This window comes from Rousettus aegyptiacus, unplaced genomic scaffold (genome assembly GCF_014176215.1).
Source record: "Rousettus aegyptiacus isolate mRouAeg1 unplaced genomic scaffold, mRouAeg1.p scaffold_m13_p_4, whole genome shotgun sequence".
NCBI lineage: Eukaryota > Metazoa > Chordata > Mammalia > Chiroptera > Pteropodidae > Rousettus > Rousettus aegyptiacus.
Genome location: NW_023416307.1, coordinates 33,670,316 through 33,695,139, shown reverse-complemented (window position 1 = coordinate 33,695,139; position 24,824 = coordinate 33,670,316). Strand labels below are relative to the sequence as shown.

General features: G+C 35.4%; 1 long non-coding RNA gene across 1 annotated transcript in view; it reads right to left on the bottom strand.

Moving 5' to 3' along the window:
* Positions 1-18,463, bottom strand: part of LOC118601637 — a 49,245-nt gene extending 30,782 nt beyond the window's left edge. Inside the window, exon 1 of the long non-coding RNA XR_004950419.1 lies at positions 18,415-18,463. This is a non-coding gene — a long non-coding RNA (uncharacterized LOC118601637). The remainder of the gene's footprint in view (positions 1-18,414) is intronic.
* Between the last annotated feature and the right edge of the window lie 6,361 nt (positions 18,464-24,824).

The window sequence follows — 24,824 nt, the reverse complement described above, 5'->3', positions numbered from 1 at the left end:
CAGCTACAAACGCATGCGCAGAAAATACTGCCGATCACATAGCCTCATTATACCATCATGAGTATAATATCATGACTATATCTGGAAGTTCATGAGTCTAATTATAGCAGACTGAATTATGAGGACATATGTGAGCAGTAGGCAAAGTTATTGCCTAGTGTCAATCAGATGTCAGTCAAAATGACCTCACTTGCCTTTGGAACCACCCATCACAGCCCAAATAGGAGCTAGACTTTCCTACTTCTGGGTCCTTTGTGCCCTTCGGGGCTCTCCTCCCTTTTTGGTGACCTTTTGGCCCTTTTGTAGCCATTTTGGCCCCTTTGTGTTGGTTATAGCACTGAGAACATGGGCCTCCTTGGGGCATTCTTTGCCTTCCTAAAATAAACTTTTAATAAAATTATTAAATCTCAATGACCTGTGATTCTTCATGGCTTCATTTGAGGAAGAACCAAGGAAAAATGCTAACTACATGTCTGTGCTGTCTTATCCCTCTCCCTCTCCCCTACCCTTAGGGCAACCAAACTCCATTGGCCCCAACGGTGACACTACCAATACATATTATCAGCTTCCTAATTTCTAAATTAGCCTTCTAACCTCTAGTGATTACTTGTAAATTTATTTCTTACTCAACTTTGGATTCTTCCGTCACTTCTACTTAAGAAAAAGGTGCTTCAGAGACAAAGTAAATTTAAAAACCTGACTACAAATAGAAAAAATAGGAGGATGTTAAACTACAGCATTAAATTTAGGATTCACACAAGAAGACTTCAGATATATCTACAAATCAGGTATCTTAACCTAATTTTTCCTCTTCCAATTTGATAGCTATTTCTTAAAAAGTGTATGCAAAATCATCTCAGCTTATCAAATCGCCCTTCAACTTGACTGCCAGTCTTCTTGTCAAGCTTGGCTATAAAGGTCCTCCTCATGTAACTGATATTTTTCATTATTTTTATTCTTTTCTTTCAGTGTTTTAATACTGTTACGGTTTCCAGCAAGTAGAAGGCTTTTTACTTAGTAGGACAAAAGCATACAGAGCACAGACAGTTGAGAACCATAAGCAATCCTGCTGGTTCTTCCCCACAGGAGATAATGTGCTATAATGCAGATTTTGCTTGACTCTCCGCAGGATCTCACAAAATCTGCAAATCCCTCCCAGCAACTTAACTGTATTTTCCTGTCTCCTCTGTACAATGTTTTGTTTTACGTAGCATTCTTCTAAGGGAGGTGATTCACTGTGCTCAAGTTATCGGAGGCTGAGCAATTACTTTCACTTTAAAATTCTGCAGGTTCTCATGGCTAATTAAAGCCCAGAGATATATAGACTGTTCACAAGTATCTTTGTAATATGACAGAACACTGACAACAAAACAAATGGGATTACTGAGTTACCATTTTTATAAACTGGATTCTACCAGCACCTCTACACTATAAATCAAAGAAAACAAAAAAATTTTGTAGGACCCTTTCCTATTCTAACTCTGTAATATGAATTAGCTTATTTTAGCGAACTTCATTGTGTGTTGTTCTGTCTTCACCTTTATTACTTTCACTTCAAGAGTGTGCAGTGAAATCTATCATCTCCTAACTGAAAGATGAGTATCCTGACACCTTTCTACAAACACTTGACTTCATTCTCTAAATTATCTCAGAAATGTCAGTTTTGAATCCAGATTTATTTTTACTTTTCAGAGCATCAGTCATTTTATTAAATGAAGAGATATATAATACTAAATTTTTTTTCAATTCATCTTGGCAACTTTTCATTGATTTTCATAGTACTTCTACGTTTTTACTCCTAAAGACATCTTTTTAAATGGTCCATAGTATTCTCAGTAAATGTTTGTTAAATATTTTGAGAATTACTCTATTAAATTAACTAAAACAATACAGAAGAAATTTGAATTCTGATTTCAGTACATTTGTGAAAACAAAATATCTTTCCATTTGGAAAGATAGTGAATGCATCATTTTATTCAATTATTCATTAAAGCTGTACTGTGCTGAGTTCTGAAGGATTTTGCAACAACCAAGGATAAATCCTCTAACAGCCATTCGTTTCTGGAAATACAGAATAACATTTAAAAAGAAATATTTAAAGAAAAATGTTTTAAAACAAAAATCAGGACTCTTCTAGGGGCAAATTAATATTTTTCCAATGCCTTCCATGTAGAACAGTGGTATTAAATGAATAAAATATTAAATATTTGCAATAAAAAACAAAAAAAATGATAAATTGTATCTTGTTATATGACAAATTTCTAAAACAGTCTAAGTGGAATATTACCATAGAACACACAATTTATTATTTCAACTTCAAATTATTATTTTAATGATATATAAAATTCATAGTACATAATGGCAGATAAGCTATTCTTTAAAGTAATTTGAACATGTAGATATTAGAAAAATAAACCCTTACATACACACAAGCATGCACACACATACACACAGAGCACTGTCTTAAAATTCTTTAAAATATATAAGAGAAATGTAATTTAGAAAGCCTAATACCATAAAAAATTATCTTTTAAATGAAACAGTAGACCTTGGTTTATAATCATATTTTGTGACTACTACCAGAAATAAGTTTAACATTCAATTAAATTTTATTTCACAGCCTTATTTAAAAAATAAATTATTATAATGTTTGAGAAAAGAAGTGTTTAGAAAAGTTTTCATTTGAATATTAATCTACTCGTGCACAAAGTGGCAGATTTTTCCAATATAAATACAAAGATCTTAAACCAGGGAAGGATCCACATAGCCTTATCACGGAATCTATAAATCAAAAATTTTGTTCAATAATCTTGTCCACAACATTATCCATCTTTTCCTACAAAATGATAAAATGTATTGAAAAGACTATAATTATTAAACTCAGATATGACCTAAGTAGTCATCAGATTGTTTATAATACAAACTGTTGCTGTACTTCTGAAATCAATAAAAAATAAATTATACATAAAAAATCAATAATTCATGCAGTCATCAGTATTAATATTGGCATAAAACACTTCATTTTTGCATACAACTGAGGTAAATGCTTGATACTAGCAAAAAAATTAAACTATACAGTGAATAAGTAGTATTTCACTCCTTACATTCAATTAGGCATCTTTGTATATATTCTAAGTATTTTTATGGCTCTCAAGCTGCATAAGAACCTGTGGTTGAGGTTCCTAGTAACTTAAGAGGAGTCATATGTACTTTGTACAACTGCAATACATTCATTACAACTAAGCTAAAGCTGTCATATCGGTAGTGGAGAACAAACTTTTCAGATTACAAAGGACAGGGAGAAAAATTCTAGGAATTAGCTAGCAAGTAATTGAAAGGATGAAAGAAAGAAAAATGGAATCAAAAAGTTTTTTTTTTTTTCAATAACCTTACTCAATTGAAGAGAAAAGCCTCAACAAAACAAACTTGTGTTAAGGATTTAATATTCCTACAAGCAACTTAATATCCAACAAAAGAGAGAAATAGATTTATTACCACCAAGTGAGATGATGTACCATGCAGTCATCAACAGTTACATTTGCAAAGTTTAAAATAATATTTTAAACACTCTATAAATGTTAGGTTGTAAAAGCAAAACATTAAAATTTCTAGTATGATCTCAAAAATGTAAGAAAAAAAAACAAAATAGAAAAAAAATCAGAAGAAAAAAATGCTGAGATTTTAAAGAACATCTCTGGGTAACAAATTTTTCTATTTCCTTATACATTTCTAGGCTTTCTGAATATTCTGCAATGATTCTATTACTTTGATTAGAAAAAAATGTTAATGTTAGTTTTTCAAAGAAAATATTCTCTGAAAGTCAATCTGAAGTAAATGTAATAAACCAGAGTAATAATGTATGTTTGAATAACTGTGCTTTGCTATCAGAAAATAAGTAAATAAATGCATGATCTGTATCACTTGGATCTTCCCATCCAATCTTCTTCAAATGGGATTAAATGCTAAATGTGTCCATTTTCCTAACACTTTTTTAATACATGAACTAAAAAGCTAACCGAACACAAAATTGATCTTTGAATTCTTTCTCTTTCTGATCCAAGAGGAAAATACATTTAAGGCTTTGATGATATGAAGAAGAAAAAAATAATAATAAATAGTTCTTAGTATGCTTTATTCTATGTTTGATTCCAGGTGTCATAATTCTTAATGCACTAGAACATGCTCTTATTTGTTGAGGATTATTTATGAGTGTTATTGGCAAGGGGAGTGTTTCTGCTTTTGCTTTTTCATTTTGCTTTAGCAGCATGCATTTATGTTCCTATAAAGTCAGAACATCTGTAAGCAGGTTTTGCTTTTAATCTTAGTAATGTTGCCAGTATCCTATTAACATGTTAAGGCAACTTTCCAAAAAAATTAAGTAATTTTTTCACATCACTTCATAATTACAGAGCACATACAATATGACATGCACATGGTTTGGAAACATGAATAAAGGGCAAGATTGCTGTCATTAGGAATACTAACACCACTCTGTAAAGCTTCAGTTGAATCTCATTTCAAAGTGGAGTAACTGTATCCAAGTGAGCAAACTGTCTTTGAAGTTTTCAATGGTACACTTCATTTGAGAATCCCAAATCGCTTTAAAAATCAGCATTTTAATTCCCATTTTAAGGGTGAAGCACTCAGCAATTCTATAACTGAGCTAAAATTACCAAAGAAAATCAGTGCAGACACCCAGAATTCCAAATAAGCATTCTTCCAAGCCACTGTCCACTGCATGTTCTTCCTATGCAAGTAACACCAACCCTGAGAAAACCAACTAAACAACAGCCTTCATTTTCATTTTCCCCACTTCCCCATTATCTTCAAAGCTGACATTTCCTCCATTTAAAAACACACCAGTCTCTTTCCATCTTTCTCATACCAGGCATCTAGTACTTCGCTATGAGCCAGTCTTCTATTAAGAAGCCTCGTCTGGGTCTTTTCTCCCTAAATAGCATGACAGATTTCTGAATGAGTCTTTTGGATTTCATCACCCATAAACTAAAAACAAAACAAAAAATTACAGATTGATACTAGGTTAGCAACTTTGTATTTTGTCAATAACATTATTCAATATAGTAGGACAGATATAATTACACAATAAAAGAGTGAAAAAATTCGCCTGCATAATCCTTATTTTCTTTTTGTCAAAGACCAGTGGAAATTTTCTAAAGACCTTGGGAACCACTCCTCTAGACCATCCCTTCCCTCCAACCCACCTCCCCTCAACTCTCCTGCTCATTCCTTCAGGTTTTCCTCTGCCCTGGAAGAATGCTAGCTTGATTGATATTCTGGTTTTCTTTGTAGACCCAAGAAACATAAGAGAGGCTTGAAGAAAATATTAACTAAGAAGCGGTCCTGAGTAGTTTAATAGTTCCATCAAAATAATGTGAAATAACATAAATTCACTGAAAGTACAACTGCACAATACAATGGGAAAAAAATGGTAAAGCCTTTACTTGTACCAAAGCTTCTTAAAAAAAAAACAAAACAAAACAAAACAAAACAAAACAAAAATAATAAAAATGCCAATGCATGGACTTAGATAATAGCAGAGACCTGGACTGCGAGCCAGGACATCAATTTCTAGTCATAGCTTGGTCTCTTTTGAGTCAGACCTATGTGAACCTGAGCAGGTCATTTAATACAACTTTATAAATGAAAAGAGCGAAACTAGATGATCTTTGAAAGTAACTTATAACCTCTAATATAAGAATCATGTTCTAAGAGAGTAACAATTAATTAAATGTAAAATAGTGTTGATTTTTGTATCCTAACACCTTTGTTTATTTATTAGTTTTAATTTACTTTATCAGTCACATGTTTCTAAGAAGAATGTGGTACAGCTTCTAATAGAGGACACATAAAATTAAAATGTTATAACAAAAAGTAGATATTCTAAAAATATTACATTTTTTCAAGTTTAACTAACCTCAGTTTTCACTCACGTGTTCAGTCATAAGAAAAAACAAAGCCAGAGCAAGCTGAAAAGAGAGTAGGCATAATAAATTTTTGAAAAAGCAAATCCTACATATGTGTTATAAGCTACTGCTATCTAATAATATCAGTATCTAACCATCATCTCCCTAGTTTACCTTCATTACAACCCTTTCTTACCTTTTAGTGACTGTTTTAGTCTCTCATTCCTCCAATGATAACATAAGCTCTTGTGAAGGGCAAATCAGGGCATCCTTTGTTTCTCTCAGCAAAAACAGCCCTCAGTGTTTATTGACTTTACTAAATGCAATGTCCAAATGATCTCCAGCTATCTATTATCACTATAAAAACCCCTGATTTCTTAGATCTGTCCACAAACCATGTTTCTAACAACATATCCAAATAAATATTCATTCTGGGAAAAATATGGTCAAGCTGATTTAATCTTTCCTTTTCTCTGTTTCCCTATGCCATCCCTGTTACGCAGTGTAACCTAGTACCTTTAAGCGTCCCAAAAAGTGAACACAAGCCCAGTGGATGGCATTTTTATGACCTGCATGTGACCCATTCACAATTACATTCAACTCCAATTCTATTACTAACCATCACTCATTCCTCTCAGTTTAACTACATGCTTAATATAACTCTTAAACATAGTTTATATTCTCAAGCTTCCTGCTTCTTTCCTCACAAAGTTCTCTTTACCTATTTACTTCAAGTGTCCTTGGGAACTGTTGAGAAACAAACTTCCCTGTAGAAACATAGGATTTGTCATTGTCTTCATTCCTGCCCAGCTTACCCACACATCTGTACACCATCATGCCCTAACACACATACTCCTTTGTAAGCTTGCAACGGGGCAAAACCTGGCCCTACTGACTATTCTCAGACACTTTCAAGTAAAGGAAATCCTCAATTCCTATCTGTTAATCCATTTTCTTTTAAAGTACACCAGCTTTGTGTAAGCAGCAAAAGACAGTGAAATAATACAAAGTTGTATCTTCAACCACTAATCCTACCTGATGTTAGCCTAAACCACCGTGGTGCGCCTGGCAAGGCTAAGGAGAGTACAGTTATTAGATTATGATCCACTTGGGGGAGGACAACTTTACATTGAGGGTCAAGGTGGAATCTGGGAGTAGCTTTGGTTTGAATGGCTATATTACAGGTTACTTAGATTTTGTCATGAAAATCAATTCATTTAATCAGTTTAATAAGCACACTCTGGTCACTGTGCCCATGTTGCAAACAGAACATGGGGAAAATGGAGAATGAAAATATATTGAAAACTGTGCTAATAAAAGTAGCCATGTATACAAGGAAACATAGGACAACAGTAAAGAGAGTGTGACTGTCTCTGGGGTTAGAGAGGGCATTTACAAAAAGATATATTTTAACTGGGTCTTGCTGGATAAAGAGGTATCTGTCATTTAGAGAAGAAGGGAGAAAGCAGAGTGTCCACATGTGTGCAAAGACAAGAGACTAAAAAGAGAATTATATTCAGGATGGGCGTGAGAGAATTATATCAAAAAGTATGTTTAGGATAAGGGATAGGAGATGAAGGTGAAGCCTTTAATGAAGGCCAGATTACAATGGGCCTTGTTCAGTGGGCTACGAAATTTAACTTCATCCCGAAGTTAGTGAGAAGCCACAAGAGATTTTTAAGCAGAGTGACAGTTACATGACCAGATATCAGACAACTGTTGAATGACAGGTTGTAAAATCTATCCAGTCTTTCTTTCACCCATAAGGAAACCCCATCACTAACCTCAATGAAGAATTTCCTTTGGGAAAGAAAAGCCCCTTTCTTGGTGCCTTTGGCAAAGAACAGAGAATGAAATGGTTTCATCCTAGTACACATTGATCTTACCAGGTCCCTATCCTCAAGACTGTAGAAAATGAGAAAATGCTGAAAGGGGGAAGGGAAGGAAAAGGGAAATGACATTTATTAAGTATTAGGTGCCAGTCAATGTATTGGTGTTTCATATACATTTATCATGTTTAACTTCAAAATAATCTGAGGCAGGTAAAACCATTACTATTTTAGAGAGGAGAATATAGAGGCCAACCAAGTACTCAAGAATCACGGAGTAATGGAATACTAAGATAGAAAACTATGATTTAAACCGAGTCAAATAACCCCAAAGATACTCATGTATGTAGATTATAGTTTCCTCAGCATGCCACCTTAACTTATTCTCACAATAATCCCTGTATAGTGGACTATTAGTATCACTTCATAAATTTTAAAAATTAAAAATCTGAAACATCGGTCAAGAAGAGTGAGGTGCAAGAGAAACACAAAGCAGATGTCCTAGAAGGATGTATAACTGCTTAAAAGCAAGCTACCAAAATACATATACCAAAGTGACAAGGCCCTTCCTTCACCACTCTGCTAACCTTAGCACTTCATTAATGACTAATGTTTTATTGGTTTCAAGGCAATTTTGTTTTTACATTAAAGTGAAGGAACAGCTACATAGCCAAAATGTGTTGTGAAAAAGGTAAAGACTTTTTCGCCTACCCCCCAAAAAATACATAAACCAAAAAGAAGATATGAGCAGTAGAGTAATTCCTTAATGGCAAATCTTTTTTTATCAAACATTAATGTACAGGTTTTGTAACTACTTTGTCCTGAACACACTGTGATGGGTTTTTTAAATCATAAAAAATGCTTAGAGGAATTCAGATTGGATATATACTAAGAAAATGTCTAGATTATAATACAAACACATCAAGCTTCTATTATGTAGTTTTCGACTTGCTTTAAAATTTAATTCTTGGTAACAATGACATGAAAAAAATCACACAATTAGATTTTTATATTTGATACTGAACATATAAATGAATGGCTGCTCTTTTATAAATAGACACCAGGCAGCAATGAAGTCAAAAGCAACTTTTTCCATTGAGGGGAAGAACTGGTGATGAGGAGTCATTTTAATCTCTCTGATATCATTGTCTCTAATATTGGCAATAAATTAAACCACCAGTAATAGCAGTATCCACAACAACATTCCCAAACTGAGATTGATAGAGGTTAGAGACAGATGGCAGCATACCATGTTATCCTTGGTAAAAGTAAAAACTATCTGTACATGCGCAATATCAGGGTTTGGTTTTTTTTTTTTTAATTAACTTAAAAAAAATGTTCAACATTTAATAACCATTAAAATAAATTTATTTTTTCATTCTGAGTGAAATTAAAGATTTTGGAAAAAATCATTTTCAAGCAGTAGAACAGAATAAATATATTTGAGAAGATGAACATCTCACTCTCTGCCTTGCCATTCCTATGCACCCAATTTAAAATTAATAAAGAAAACGAAAAAAATATGTTTATATATATATTTGTCTTAACCTTGGAAAACTGATTAGGTACATAATAAAGCAACAATGATATGTACCTAATATTTAAATATCACAACAGCAACAATATTATGAGAAACATTTAGACTACTGAGTAAACTGAAGAGACAGGAATTCTTTGTTTTATTCAAATAACCTAAAAAGAAGGAGAAAAGGCTAATGGAGAAGCAGCTATCATTATTAGAGTACGAAATGTCAAGAGTATCTCCAAAATTCCAAAAAGTTATTACCTGTACAGCTAAAAGCCAGACAGAAGGTACCTAGTTAATATATTGAAAATCATAAATTTTCAAATAAAGCTAAAAATATCTTGTAAGCTATTAAAACTAAGATATATGAAATCTGTACTTTAACAATACCTTTACACTGTCAATATGACAGTATATGAGACTAAAATCCCAGATCATGATTGCTGGGAAATACTTCTGAGAAAATCTATCAAGAAAACCTTCAGAGAACCCTAGTAACAGAATAATTATCCTCCCAATATTGGTTAAATGAAATAAAGTGAGTGATCTTGATGCAGTTGTAGACATTAACACCTATCAAATGATCTTGATGCAGTTGTAGACATTAACACCTATGTAGACACCTATGTAGGAACAACGTCATTTAACAGTGATTTTGGTAATGTTATTTTCCTCCAACTCTGGGTTCCACAGCAAGATAAAGGTTGCTTAAGTACAAAACCCCTCTATTTGCTTTCCCATTTTCTCTTCTAAGTTATTTTCTGGGATTTCAGCATACATATAAGGATTACTAATAGAGATGAACACTGATATCATCTAGTCCCTATCTCCAAACATATGAATGTCTAACATTCTAAAAAGTTTTCAAAGGCAACTTGAGATTGAGCCTTCAAAAATTTCTTTCACAGATAACTTTATCCATAATAAATATTTTTACTAATTAAGTTTTCTTCCTCTTACATGGCCAAAACTACTAAATGATCTAGTATTTGTATAAAAACATTTCAAAAATTAGATGGGAGCAAGTGATTAATTCCTTTACTAGATTAAACGTCTGATTCTTTTAGTATCTCTTATGTCAGATGCTGTAAGAGAGATCTGTGTTGTGATGGAAGAGTTTTATATCTTGATTGTGGTGGTAACTATGATTCTACATGAAATAAAATGGTATAGAACTATACACACAAATTGTACCAATGTCCATTTCCTGGTTTTGATACAGTACTTTAGTCATGCAAGATATAACCAATGGGGAAAACTTAGTTAAAGGAAACACAAGACCTCTCTGTACAGCCTTTGCAAATTCCTGTATTTCTATAGTTTCAAAAAGAAAGTGAAAAAGGGAAAGGAACCTTATTACAGAAATCATATCTCAATCTCAGGAGTATGGGAGAAATATAAAAACAGTAAAGAGAAACATTATTCCCACAGACCTAAGAGATCAGTATGGATAAATACTAGGAAAGCAAGTAAACCAAAGCAGGTAAACAGTAATACTCTGAATATTTGATAGTTAAAAAATAAGCTCAACGTGACTAAAAATAATGTGAATATGACAACCAAACTGCCTACCTGTATCAACATGTGTCCCTTCCTGGGGTCTGAAAATATATTCTATAGAGATCTACCAAAAGCAAGAAATTATTTTTAAGTCTCATCTTTTATTTTTAAAATCATGCATTTTGCATTGGATATCATATTTGCATTCACTTATGTTTTTAATTTACCAGTTAAATTACTTAACTACTTAACTACCAGTTAATTACTTAACTACTTTTCCAAAAAGAATTTTTACTAAATCTGAAATTCCAAGAAGATAGCCATGTTTATCTGTGGCCTCGAGTCCTCCAACATAGCTCACAAGACCCCTGTTAGAGAATCATCATCTTTAGGTGACATACAAATCATTCAGGCTGGCCTATTCTGAGGTAGCCACTAGAATCCTGGTGACTAGGCTACCTTTGGAGAAATTCTTAGAAGAGGGATAATTTCTTGCACTGTATGAATTCAGTTATGACTTACTAGAAAGGGGCTTATACTAGGAACCATGTAGCTCCTGTAAACAGAGCCTCCCTCAGAAACATCACTAACACACTGTCACATCTCAAAAGAAGCAGTAAAGCCTTGAGGCGTTTTCACAAACACACACTAGACTAGGCCTCCTACATAATTAGCAGCCATTTTGCTTGAAAATACTTTCTTATTTTGAAAGTTTTCTGGGAATTTAGCAAAATTAAATTTAGGGAAATGGTACAGGACTGTAAGACTTCTTAATTTGTTCCCAATCAGATTCATATCATTTGAGAAAGTTAAAAAAAGGATACTTTTATCACCTAATTGTAATTAAAAATTTAAAGCTGATTTCTATGACCAGAATTTCTTAAGTGTTGAAATGCACCAGACTGTATTTACTTTAGTTTCAGTACATTCTTAAAGTTCTGAAGCCTAGAGGAGACTGTTTCAGTTTGGTTCAAAAAACTTACATGGTACCCCTGGGAGCTAACTAGGATGTAAGTGCTGCTTAGAACTACGAGATGCCCCAAGAAGTTGTCAAGTTACTGAGTAGTGCGTTAAATTAAAAATCAAGGAGAAAAAATATAAATATATATATATGTTAATATATATATATTATTCACAGAGATTATTATTTGTTTAAAAGTGTTTCTGTTTTGTTTTTTTACTCCAGTTTCTAAGTGTAAAAGGATAAGGAGACCCAAAGTACATTTAGGAATGCATTTGAGGGTTTTTTTTTTATCACCAATGATAATTAGACAATGCACAGGAATGAGAAAGCACAGGCTATGCAGAGTAATAAATTTATCAAAAGATAAGGCTGGAAGAATATAAGTTCTAAATCTAAAGAAGTTCATAAATAATTTTACATGTCAAGGTTATAAAAAAGCAAAAAGCCACCTGTAATATAAAAACACTCATATGTTGTATTATATACAATGAAAATAAGTCAAAAGTGTAAAATTTTCATTATGTTTTTAAAGGATTCATAGCTCTTCTTTTCATGACTGAATATCTAAAAAATAAAATATCTATAACATATTCCTATCAAATCATACTTTGGTAAATAATACTGAAAGCATAAATTCCCATTATGATTAAAACTCAACTTTTTAAAAATTGAAATATTTATAAATAAGTAGTTAGAGAAAAATCCTGTTCGGCTCAAAATACTAGGTTTCTATGCAAGATAAACCAACTTTCTAATCTGAACCACTCAGATCAAAATGTCAAAACAATTAAATTACAATTGTGTCTGACATCAATATACCATGTAAAAGTATAAACAGGCAACCCTGATATCAGACATAGTTTGCTTTTAAATGACAAACAAATTGAGCAACGAATCAAATTTTGCTAAAGAAAATATGCGACAATGTCAGATCACAGAGGTCAAGGAATTCATCAAGACTTACTTTCCACAAAACTGTATGTTTTTGTTTTCGTATTTTTTTTGGGGGGGGGGGGATCTATTCCCTCGTACTAATACAAAAACACACAAATATAAGAACAGATGTTTACCTACACACCAAATGTAACTATAAATCACAATGATTTGTTATAGCATATGTACAGGTTAATATTTGTTTATACATATCTGTATATATGTTTATGTGTGTATAGAGAGAAAAAAGGGGAGCTTAAATTTTTGCCTTAACAAACCTGGTTCTTCCACAGTTACCTCAACTATTTCTTTGAACGTGCCATGTAAAAATTTACACAATCATATTTTTGAGCTATAGGAAGCCCCAAATAATCTTGAGCTATCTTCTTGTTTTTCAGTAAAAAAAAAAAAAAAAAACTGAAAGCCAGAGAAGGCCTGGGCACAAAAGCTAGCTGGGTCAGGACTTTGATTAGAACTTGTCATATATTAGAGATGGACCCCAAACAACTGACAAATACTGTCACAAGAAACAATATTTAGGCTCCTATTGTTATATCATTTTATATTTACTCACTTTTTAAGTAAAGCATCCTGCTTTCAAAAATCCACTAAAGCTACATGAGAAAATGATGATGTACTAGAATTTTCTATCCACGCATATCTGAATTTCATACACTTTTCAACTGTAATATACTTTCAGGATTAGTTGGCATCTTAAAACCTTTACATCTGTAACCACAATATAGGACTTTACTTAAGTGCAAATCATTGATTTATGAATTAATTTTCATTTTTGACTAAAATTCTTTTCATATGTATTTGCTCTATGTATCTAAAGAAAATGTCACATTATAGTTAAGGATACAGATGCTGAAACAGGACTGCCTGGGTCCACTACTTACTACTATGTAACCTTGGGCAAGTTACTTACCCACCTTACGCCTGTTTTATTTGAGAAATAACAGAACCTACCTGATAGGGTTTTGAGGAAGATTAAATGAATTAGCACATACAAACCAAAATAACACTGGCTCTTAGTAAATGCTCAAGAAAAATTAGCTATTATCCCTAATTTTTAGTCTGTTATTTAACAGATTAACATATTTGAGCTAACGGAATCTCAGAGATCATATAGAATAGGATTTGGCAAGCATTTTGTAAAGGGCCAGACAGTAAATATTTTAGGCTTCTCTTGCCATACCATCTGTGTCTCAACTACTCAACTCTACAATCTACAGCAAATGCAGAAACAAACAATAAACTGATGTAGTTGTGTTCCAATAAAACATTAACACACAAAAAAAAGTGGCATACTGTATTTGGCCTGAGGCCTGTAGCTTGAAAGCCCACTGATATAGGTAGAGTAACCACTACATTCTACAGAGAAAGTAAAGAATAGAGAGATCAAGTGAGCAATAAAAAGTTACCCAAAAAGCCCCACAGGTACAGAACCAGAACCAAGAACTGTACAAGACACTTTAATGTTCTTTCTACCTCTCTTATATATGAGTTGCTTGATTAACTCTTCCTATCCTGATCTACAAATAGAAACAATCTCTCCCTTCTCTATTCTCCCATAACACACAAGATTAGGAGAAAAATGATACATTTTGAAAGGTGATGAGTACACTGGAGTTCATTATTCTATTTTTTTTTACTTTTGAGTGTCTGATAATTTCCATAATAATTTTTAAAAACTCTCAAAGCACTTAGAACTCTTCATAAGGCATTCATCAATTCTCTCTAAATATTTGTGTACATTTTCTTTTTTCTCTACTAGAAATGGTCATTTGAGGGCAAGGATCATGTCATTTCCATCTTGGCAGCACCATCCCTGACAAGATCTCATACAGAAATGTGTTTAATAATGAAGATTCAATAAACAAATGGTTCTTACATGACCGAGTCATCTCAAATAAAGTACTATTGCCAACTCCAACAATTCTCCCCATCTTGTCAAAGTGCTCAATATCCATGAGCAATGTTGTCAAAATATTATCTTTGCACTATACCCAATTTGTTGTCAATCCAGTCTTCATTACATCATTTTCAAAATGTAACCTGAAATCTATGCCCAGTTAACATCTCTTTAAAGAGTTATTAGACCTCTGGTATTGTCTCTCTATGAGGTTTACCATCAGCGACAATACTGTTCTCCATTGATCACGTGGTCTTTAAAGTACCTCTCTGATATAATAGTAATATTCTTAGAACTTTACTGTAGTTATACAACAGCACTGGAGTTAAGAGTTAATGTTTTACCCTCCTTATCACAATCTTTCCCTATGATCTTGCTTGACTTCCTCCTTTGCCTCTAGCTAACTTGTATTTTATAATCTCAACTTTCTTTCCAAGTCTTCTGCCAAACAGAACTTAAGGTAGAAATCCCTTCTCTTCTTTCCTTAATTAAACACTAAATTCCTTGCTTCCAGAAATTCTCAGAATCTCAAAGTAATCTCTCATCAGATATATCCTTGACCAAACTGGAAAAGATAACATTTCCTACAAATTTATCCAGGAACACAACTCCTCTGCCACTCTCCAAAGAGAACATCCATACCTTTCACCTGCACTTATGTTCACACAGTCTTCCTTCTCACTTTATACTATCAATAAATAGCCCATAATCCTAAACAACAGATAATCTCTCCTGTTGCATCCTCCTTCCCCTCTCCCCTGCATCAATTTTGCATCTTTACTCGCTTTTTCTCCTTAACATTCCCTTATTTTGCATTTTTAAACTCTTTATATCAAATCACCCTCCAACTAACGCTTCATTTCTCTCCCTCCTTTTTCAATAAAATTCTCTGAGGGATGTATGTGTGTGTGTGTGTATGTGTGTATATATATGTATTTATACACATATATACGTATATGTATGTGTGTGTGTGTGTTTATATGTGTGTGTAAATCATACTCTTCAATTTCTCTTCTACTCTGTCAAATATTCCAAACAAGCTTTCACTCACCACTCCATGGAAACTGCTACCATGAGAGTCATTAATCGAACAGTGATTTAGTAAATTAATTAAAACAGTTGACCAGTTCTTTACTTCTTCAACACTTCCTTTATCCAAATAAAGGGTTCTAGGATTCCACACTCTCCTGCTCTTCTTATTTAGCATACATCTCTTTTTCAGAATCCTTTGCTGGTTGCTCTCTATCTCATAATGTTGGAGTGCCTCAAGGCTCAGTTCTTGGTCTTCAGTTTTCTAATCTCACACGTTTTTAATGAATTTATCAAACTCTTAGCTTTTAAAACAAATTATATGCTGAAGAATTCTAAATGTATGTTAGCCTGGCCTTCAGACTGCATGACTGACATCCCTTCTTGGATATTTAAAATTTACCTAACCCTTAATATGTGCAAATCCAAATTCTTAATCTTCACTACCACATTCTGCTATCTTCCTCATCTCAGTAAAAAGAAATTCTGTCTTTTCAGTTGCTTAGAAAATTAAGTTCCCCTTAATTTGTTTTGCTCTCACACTCTATATCCAACAACAGCAAATCCTGTGGATTGTACCATCAACATACATCCAGAATGTGAACTTTTCACCAGCTCCACTGTTAATATTCTCTTCTAAGCCACCCTCATGTCACGTGGATTATCATAATAGCCTAGCCTGCTCCCCAGCTTCTGTCCCTGCCTTCCTGCAATCTTTACTCAACACGATAATCAGGCTAATGGTGTTAAACAGTTCTGTTAAACAGTTTTGATTAAAAACAAGCAAACAAAAAAAAACACTTCAAAGGCTTCCTATATCACTTCAAGTAAAACTAGAGTCATCATAATAGCTTACTAAACCATTAGAACTAACTAGCCTCTATTTTATTTAAGACCATATATCCTACTTTCCTCCTTCCTCAACTTCACTGCACCCACACTGGTTTCTTTGCTGATTCTTGAACACACCAATATGCAGAGCTTCTGCATTTTTCTATTCTATGCACCTGGAAAGCTCTTGCCCCAATCATCACATGGCTCACTCCCTCTCCTTCAAGTCTACTGAAATGTCACCTTCTCTGGAGTCTTTCCTTACAATCCTATTTTAAATTGCTAAATACACACAAACACAAACTCTTGCTTTATGTATCTCCAGAGCACTTATTACAGTATCAAATTATATTTTTCTCTTTCCTATAATGTCTTCCTCCACTGGAATGCATGCTCCAAGAGGGCAGTGTCAAGAACAATGCTTATAAGCAATTAAGAAATCTTTGACTAAATGAATAAATACTGAGCTCTCAACTTGAACCTGTAATATTTTATTCATGCAATTAAGAAACTGTATCATTTCACTCTTGTTGGTCCTATAATAAAAGTCTACAATAGTGTTTGTATGGTACCAAGAATACCATACATTAGATGGCCTTTGTGAAAAGGAGTTACTTTTATGTTTCCCAGAAGTTTTGAGATCAGGGATTACTGCCAGTTGTAAAGAAAAATCTCTGAATAGTTTGAAATGAAAGTACTGTTGAAAGATCTTTTTATTGAAACTTAGGGGGGAAAAATAGGGAAAATCTTACTCAAACATCAAAGCACAATACAAAAACCAACCCTTTCCTTAATTATTTTGTCAGCCATTCACCCAGAGCGATTTGTACCACTATCCCAGTACTCACTATGGTCCCTTCTCCTGGAAATGGAGTCTCTGGAAGACAGGAACTGAATCTCTTTTCTCTTTTAACCTGTCACCAGCTATCCGTGACTGATATTCAATGAACTGTTACTGGATTGAACTGAATGGAGTGAATACTACAGGAACCTATGACTGCTTGTGAAGATGCAGTCCATCAACAGAAAACAGGACCGTTGTATGTTTCCAAAGTCGGTTTCAAACAATCTCATGTCCTCCTGCTCTGCATGGCTAATTTAGGCAATAGGACAATCCAAAAACTTAGTCACTTGTACAGGTCCAGGATCCTTCACTCTGCTCCTCAGGATATACAATGCATAGTAAGCAGACTAACAGCTAAGAACTACAGAAAAGTAAAGGCTATTGTAGGTGTACTTGTTATTCGAACAGTGAGGAACAAAAGAACACAAGACACCAAAAAAATGAGCTACCCAAAAAGAAACAAATAGAAAGGGAAAAAAGTAAATAATGTGGAAAAAGAAGAGGGTGGGGACTAGAGCGATGGAAGGATGAGACCGTTGAGCAAATGTGGTAAACTAGACACTAGGACAGAAACCAGCGCAGGCACTCGTAACAGGCTGCTCTCCCAACAGCCTGTTGTCATAAACTTCCTCCGGCACCTCCTCTGGACAGGCAATGCACACGCGAGGGCGTCGCACCGGTCCGCAGCGCGGCTCGTTTTTACCTGCGTCCCGCTAGGGTGCCTCCTCGGGCAGCCAAATAGGCACGTGTGCATGAGTGGACATGTGAGAACGAGCACTCGGGAGCTGCTGGGCTCCGCTCTTAAAACGACCGGCTTGCGGAGGTGGCCGGGGGCCTTTAGGCGGCGATGGGGACTCCGTTTGGCAGCGCACGCACGGAGACGGCCGGAGCCAGGCGCCCCGCGCGCTTCCCCTCGGGGTCGCCCCCGCCCCGCCGCCGCCCAAGCGCCCCTCGGCCGCGGGACTCGGCGCCCAGGGACCCACGCAGGGGTGCGGTCGGAGCCACGGCCGCGCCGGTCGGGGCGGGAAGGAGGCCCGACAGCTCGGTCGAGACCGCGCTGCCTCCGAGCGCCGAGCTGGTTTTGGCAAAACTTTGAAAACAGAAGGACTCCAGTTACCTGAGCGGCGCGGGCGCGTCTGCGGTACGGCTGCCGGGCGCGGGCCGGGTTTTCAGCAGCCGTAAAGCGGGAGGAGCGCGCGCGAGCCGCGGCGCGAGCCCTCGCCCCCGAGCGGCGGCCCCGGCGCCTCCGCCGCGAGCGTCAGCCGCCTGGCAGGGAGCGGGCTGGGCTGAGTCATAATGAAAGACACGTTTGCCGAGCAAAGTGGGAAGAGGGGCCTCGAGGAATAGCGTTAAATGGCGAGAGGCCCAAAAATGGGAGAGTAGGGGGTTAAGTAGGCAAAACTGGAAAACTTGGCCCATGGCGAGAGAGAGATGAACTTCTTTTATAATTTGCATATATTTTACAAATATTCTTTGTATCTTTTAAAACTTTTTAAATATGTTTTTAAGTGCATTGCCTCTGGAGCCAGATGGCTGGGTATAACGCGCTGCGTCATCACTTCTAGCTCTAGGACCTTAGGCCAGTGACTTGAATTCTGTGCCATCTCATCTGTTGAACAGAATAATAAAGGTACCTCCCTCGAGAGAGAATGAGGGGAGAGTACTGCCTATCGCGCCTGCAGTTTGCACTCAGTAACCATTATTATAATTTAAAAATAAAGGGGTAAGTGAAGAGCCTAGATTAACCGCTTTAAAAGCAAGGAGACCGAAGGGGGACGAAGGGGATTTATTTTCAAGTGGGGTAAATTAGACAAATGTCTCAATAGAAGAAAAGAAATTGCAGCCTCCAAGGAACAAATGAGGCCAAGAGATGTAGTTGAGGTGAAAGAAAGAGACGGGAAAATAAAATTCATTAGCCAAAAGCTGAGGCATCTTAGCGGGAGGGAAGTATATGCTTATTCTCTTTAGAAAATCATGACATACTCCCTCTACTGAGGGAGAGTTTAAAAAATAAAGACTTTAAACAGATAAACAACTTTAAAAATGAGCCCCAAATGAGGAGCCTTCGCAGCAGTGAATGAGATTTGGCAGTTCTGCAAAATGAGGAAATTCTTCCCTGTGCTGCATCTTCAGGGGGTGAGTCATCAGACCCATAGCAAAAATTAGTGGGTTGGATTCCTGAAAGGCACGCCAGATGGATGCATTCTGCTTAATTTTAATAACTGTATGATGTTCCCTCTGTAGTGTCAATTTAGAAGAAAAATCTGAATAAAGATTTGAGATGTGAACTTGAAAAAAAAGGCAAGCTAGTTACTTAATATATGACTATCCACCCACAATAAGCATACAGTTAAAGATTCCCAAACAAGTAACAATTTCTCCTCCCATTCTTCCTCCCTTTTGTTTCTGCTTTCACTCTATTTCCTTTTTATTTACTTTTGTTATTTTTATACAATAGAACTGTATAAGGGAAAGGTGATTTTAAGAATGGAAGGAATTTTAGCTAGGCTTTTCTAAGTAGGGTCAAACTTTTTGAAAGAAAGTATTTTCACTTTAAGTTTTAATGAGAACAAGGGTAAATTGGCAGATGTGAAATCAAAAGTTGTTCTAGAAAAACAAAACAATAGTAAGACCAGTGTGGAAAAGAATTTAATAAAAATCAGAAACAGTTCTATTTCCTAATTACTGTAAGCACCAAATACTAGAGCAAAGTTTTCTCTAGCAGATGAAGAAAAATGAATGCCTTGCTCTACCAACCAACCTTTCAAATGGAAATGAAAAGGGATGGGGAAGGAAAAATCCTCTATCAGGATCTTCAAATGACTTACCCTTTCCTAGGAGGGCTCCTGCAGGGTAAAAGGCTTGAATGTGCCCCCCTCAGTGTTGGAACTACAAGCAAAATACTTGAGGGGATTAATCTTTACAGAATTGGGGAAAACCCTAAGTAGCATGAGAATCCCACTCTTTCTTTCAGTTTGCAAAGCCCTGGAGTTGAGGCAAACATTGTCATTAAATCTTTATTAATATGAAACAAAGAGGTAAAGCTTTAAATGTTGTGGAAACTCTTAAACTAGAAGGAGCAAGAAAACAAAAACAAAACCCAGAAAATAGAGAAATAATAGGAAGCTTTTCTAGGGGAAACTTTGAACTTTTGGCTGTGATAGAAATGCCGATGACTTGCTTTAGACAAATAGGCAATACAAACTAAAGCTGGGAACGATGATCTGGTAAGATCAGATTTAAAAAAAAAAAAAAAAAAAAAAACTTGCCCGAGATATTTTGGTCTGAGAGATAACTCTGTTTTCTGTTCATTTCCGTGGAGACAAAAACTCACTACCTGACTTTATACGAGCATTAACCTCTATCACCTGAGTCCACTTATATGCATTTTTTTAGTTGGACTCATAGCATTCTGTGAATGATGGGCCTTTGAGCACTTTGTGAACATACCCAAAGGTGGATTTTGCCTAATAAGCATTTGCTTTTACAGCTTTTAAATCCATCATTAATTAATGTTACTAATGTAAAGCAGAGAGAGAGATCTACTTCTCAAGTTGTTTTATGGATAGATTATAACAGTTATAATTAAATTAATTTGGTGACATTATACGTCCCTTTTACATAACTGAATTTATCTTTAGTGTGCTAATATGATTTTTATGTAAGATTTTTGTATAAGATGATTTTGGAAATGACTAATGATTTGGATTGCAAAAGGCTATATTCTTTCTAATTTGAAACTTCAGCATAGTGATGATTTCATGCCATTCTCCAAACACTGTTACACTACCTGTTGCTAAATCACTACTTAACAGAAGCAATAGTTAACTAGCCAGACAGCTTCAACAAATTCATAGTTTTGGAAACTAATTTCAGGAAGTGAGGTTCTCAAGCCAAATTTGAGCTTTAACTGAAAACTTTGTGTTCCCAATATTGCCAGCTAGTCCAGCTCAATAAGGGGAGACAATCTTAAAGATTAAAATCCTTATTCTTCTCTGTCAATACATATATTCACTTATGGAACATGTCGTGCATATTTTAGAAGAATATTCTAATTGAAACTATTCAAATGTAAATTTTCTGATCTTTTTACACATTTGAAGTAGGTTGAAGAATGGTCACTTTATGGTTTTGGTTTTTGGATATGACACATCTAGAAATTGTCTGGTAATTAAAATAAAATTTTCATTGAAAAATTAAACAACTGAAGAAATAGGTACGCTCATACATTTCTGATTGGAGTGGAAATCAATAAAACCCCAATGGAGAGAAATTTGGTAACAAAATTATATACACCAAAATTTTATTCCCCTGGAACCAGCAAATTACTTATGGGGATTGATTCAATAGAAATAATACATGTACAGCATTATTTATTACAATAACAAAAGTTTGGAAATAAGTCCATTTATAAGAGACTCGTTAAATTATAAAAATTATAGAATAATATACAACAGAATGTACTATATGCAACTGTAGGGGGCAAGAAAGAAAAAACTTCTGTAAGCAGTTAGGGAAATACAAAAAGACATAAATTTTAAGAAAGGTACAAAACAATGTGAAAAATATAAGACCTTTTTATAAAGAAGAGATGTTTACATTTACTTGTACATGCATTAAAAAATTCTTGAAGAAAACATAAACTAACTACAAGACTTATTTATAAATGGAGACGTCATATGCTCTGATTAAACAGGGAGAAGGGCAAAGGGGAATTTTTATTGCATACATTTTTGTTTCAGGGAGGCCATGCACATTATTTATTTGAAAAATTAGTTTTAAAGAATGTTAAATAGTTTTCATAAGGTGTAAACAGATAAAGCTGGAAAAGTTATTTTGAAGTTGAATAATCTTCCTGTCTTAACCCCAAAAGTATTGAAGTTTACTGTTAAGAATTCCCGCTAAGTAAACTATGAATTCTATGTACATCTGTTCTGACTATAAAGATTCCTAGTATGTGAAAATAGCAGATAAATCTTTATACACAGATAAAATGCATTTTTATTTCTTTCCTATTAAAGTTCGCAGTAATAAAGTATGCATAAAATAGTGTATCTTGTGCTAATTAATTACCCAGAGAGTCTACAATTTACTATTCTTTTGCTGATAATACTGCATAGTAACAAGTACTAAATTTTGATTCTATAATAACCAAAAGAAAATAATTCTTATATTAAAGTACCTCTGAAGCACAGACTTTATTGATAACTATATAAAATTCCTGATATTTCTAATGTTTCTTGAGAAATTAATAACCTCAATGTGAGGAACTCAATAAATAAGTAAATAAATAAACTCAAATCACTGTGCTTACAGAGTGTTTTGAGTTTTTGCTGAAATTTATTTGTGTAAAGAAAGTTACTTAGCTGAGAAAGTGATATCCAGGAGGTGTTGACAATGTGTGTATGACTCTTTGAAAATTAAGCAGTGAGGCAGAAACTGTTAGTCTCACTATTGTCTGCATTCTCTGTATAGTAGTCTGTCGGGAGCCATTAAGAGACACTGAAGAAGTCACGTAGCTGATAGCCATGAAGCTGCTGACTGCTTAACAATGGTTCAAGGAAGCAAGATGTTAACTTAAATGTTACTGACCCTGGTGGGGAGACTTGCATCATAAAGAAACCCTTTTAAGATACTGGAATGTTTTACAGCCCAGAAAAAGATGTTCTACCCTGAGGGAAGGATGTATAGGAATTTATGTAAATGTCAGCATTCCTATGGTAATGTACTTTGTGCTTTGCCATTGTACCCTGTACTTTACTATATTGTACCTTGTGCTTTGCTATGGTATCCAGAAACTTATATAAGGGCTGTGCTAAATAAACTCGGGGCTGCAGCAGTGACTGTATGCCCTCCCGAATTGCTTTCCTATCTTCTTTTTTCTTAGGCTTCACCCCCCTCTTTCAGGTACTGACCGATCTCTGCCGGCGGGCTCCGGCAGTAGTCCCCCCTTATCAATGGTTTAGCTTTTCAGTATTTCAGTCACCAGTGGTCAACCATAGTCCGAAAATACTAAATGGAAAATTCAAGAAACAAACAATTCATAAATTTTTCCATAAGTTTTTAATTGAGTGCAGTTCTGAGTCCCGTGATGAAATCTGCCATCTAGCTCCATCCTGCCCAAGACATGAATGATCCCTTTGTCCAGCAATATCCACACTGCGTGTGCTGCCCGCCCATTAGTCACTTAGCAGCCATCTCAGTTATCAGATCCACTACTACGGCATTTCGGTGCTTGTGTTCAAGTAACCCTTATTTCACTTAACAATGGCCCCAAGACACAAGAGTAGTGATGCTGCTAATTCAGATATGCCAAAGAGAAGCCATAAAGTGCTTCCTTTAAATGAAGAGGTATGTGTGTATAGAGGGAAAAAACATAGTATATTTAAGGTTTAGTACTATCTGCTCTTTCAGGCATCCACTGGGGGTCTTGGAACATATGCCCTGTGGATGGTGGTGGGTGGGTACTGTACATTTGTCACCTCTGTATTTGTAAGCAGAATGGTTGGAGAAACTCCAGCACAGGATTCTAAGTTAGGAAAAATAAACCACACTAGCTAAAGAGAGGAGATTGTATTCAGGGCGACGATTACGCAGGGTATAATCTGTGAAGCTGAAGAAGCACTCAGGTCACTCAGAGATAATTGTGGAAAACAGCTACCACTCATAGGGCTGAGTGTTGTCAAGAGCTTAGAAAATGGCCTGCATAACCTGCACCTCCTGCTACTCAAACCCTGTGCAAAACTTCCCTTTGAATATGGACTGGACCTGGTGATAATTCTAATAGGATAAAGTAGAATAAGATGTATCTTCCAAGATCAGGATATAAAGAGACTATGTCCTCTCTCTTAGTATGCTTTCTTTCACTCTCTCCTGGATCACTCTCACTTGGGGAAAACCAGCTGACAAGTCCTGAGACAGTCCTGTGGAGAGAAAGGCTAATGGGGCAAGGAACCTCAGCCCGCCAACAACCATATAAAAGAGCTTGGAAGCTGATTTCTCCTTCCAGTCAAGCCTTCAGATCAGTCTGCAGTGCTTACCAACAGTTCGAATGCAACCTCATGAGAGACTTTGATCCACAGGTACCCAGCTAAGCTATATCCACATTCCTCAAGCCTGGAGTCTTTAAATAATAAATGTGTGTTTTCGGGCACTAAGTTTTGAATAATTTATTATGCAGCAGTAACAACAAATACTTTAAGAAAACAAAAGGACAGGGATGAGTTACCAAAACCTAAGAACTCAGAGAGTGACTATATGTAATTTGGTTCTCAGTCCTCTGAGGAGGGACTGTTATTTTATGGTCACCTCACCAAAGTGGAATGGACTCCCAATTGTAGTAGGATATAGAGGCTGATGACACTCCACACACTGGGAAAATTTGAGAAAAATTTATTGCTCACACAAACGACTCCTGAGGAAAGAAGAGCTGGCACAAACAGGTCCATGCTGACTTGAGTGAGGCGGAGGGATTGGGTTGGGCCTTTATAGTCTCCTAGCCGCTACTGGGGAGTAGAACTGAGGATA